This window comes from Pogona vitticeps, chromosome 3 (genome assembly GCF_051106095.1).
Source record: "Pogona vitticeps strain Pit_001003342236 chromosome 3, PviZW2.1, whole genome shotgun sequence".
NCBI lineage: Eukaryota > Metazoa > Chordata > Lepidosauria > Squamata > Agamidae > Pogona > Pogona vitticeps.
The window spans coordinates 128,837,356-128,838,156 of NC_135785.1; the positions used below are offsets into that span (position 1 = coordinate 128,837,356).

At 37.3% G+C, this 801-nt stretch overlaps 1 non-coding gene across 1 annotated transcript; it reads left to right on the forward strand.

The window, feature by feature from the left end:
• The first annotated feature begins 351 nt into the window (after positions 1-351).
• Positions 352-537, forward strand: LOC140706228 (U2 spliceosomal RNA). The gene has a single exon (XR_012085883.1). It is a non-coding gene; the product is annotated as a U2 spliceosomal RNA (small nuclear RNA).
• The last annotated feature ends 264 nt before the right edge of the window (positions 538-801 follow it).

Consider the following 801-nt stretch of genomic DNA (forward strand, 5'->3'; position numbering starts at 1 on the left):
AGTTGACTGCATACGGAGCGGCCTAGCCACAAACCAGTCAGAGTGCCCAGGATCATCTCTGTCCACTGCTGAAAGCACCTACAATGGGGATGTGAGTGTCAGAAATGGACCATGGAGCAATGGAAGAAGGTTACTTGGTCTGATGAATCACATATATTTTTAGATCAGCCTTCTATGTGAACAGCAAAACAAGAGGAACACAATGCTCACCCCCAAGTCACCCAAATAAAACAGCCCGTGTAGAGTGACTAAATATAATTTCTTTACAATACCTATATATTCTTACAAGACCATATTAATTTAAATATTCAATCATTATAAAGTCCATTCAGGTCCAACATTTTAATCCTTATTGCTTCTCGGCCTTTTGGCTAAGATCATGTGTAGTATCTGTTTTTATCAGTTCTTAATCCTTTGGGAAGCCGAGAGATCTTTCTCAAGTATGTGTGGCTCATACTCTTGAAGACTTGGATCAGGATTTTAAGTCACACATGTTTCTTTGTATCAAAATTTCATTGGAAAAAAAGCTTCAGTTCTTTAGTACTTTAAAAGGTCCAGTTAACTGGGCTGCTTGCATGATAACTTGGTTTCAGATTCTTTCTCAAAGCTGGAGCTTTAGGACTTTACTGGAAAAAGATCTAAAATATACTCATATAAACTAATTTCCAGAACACCTCCAAACAATATCCCTTCATTAGAACCTTGTTTTCATATACTCATTGTTCACAGCCACACAAACATCCCAAAAGAGAAATCTTTCACCTGACAACATTTAATACCCATTCTCAAATACTATCACAG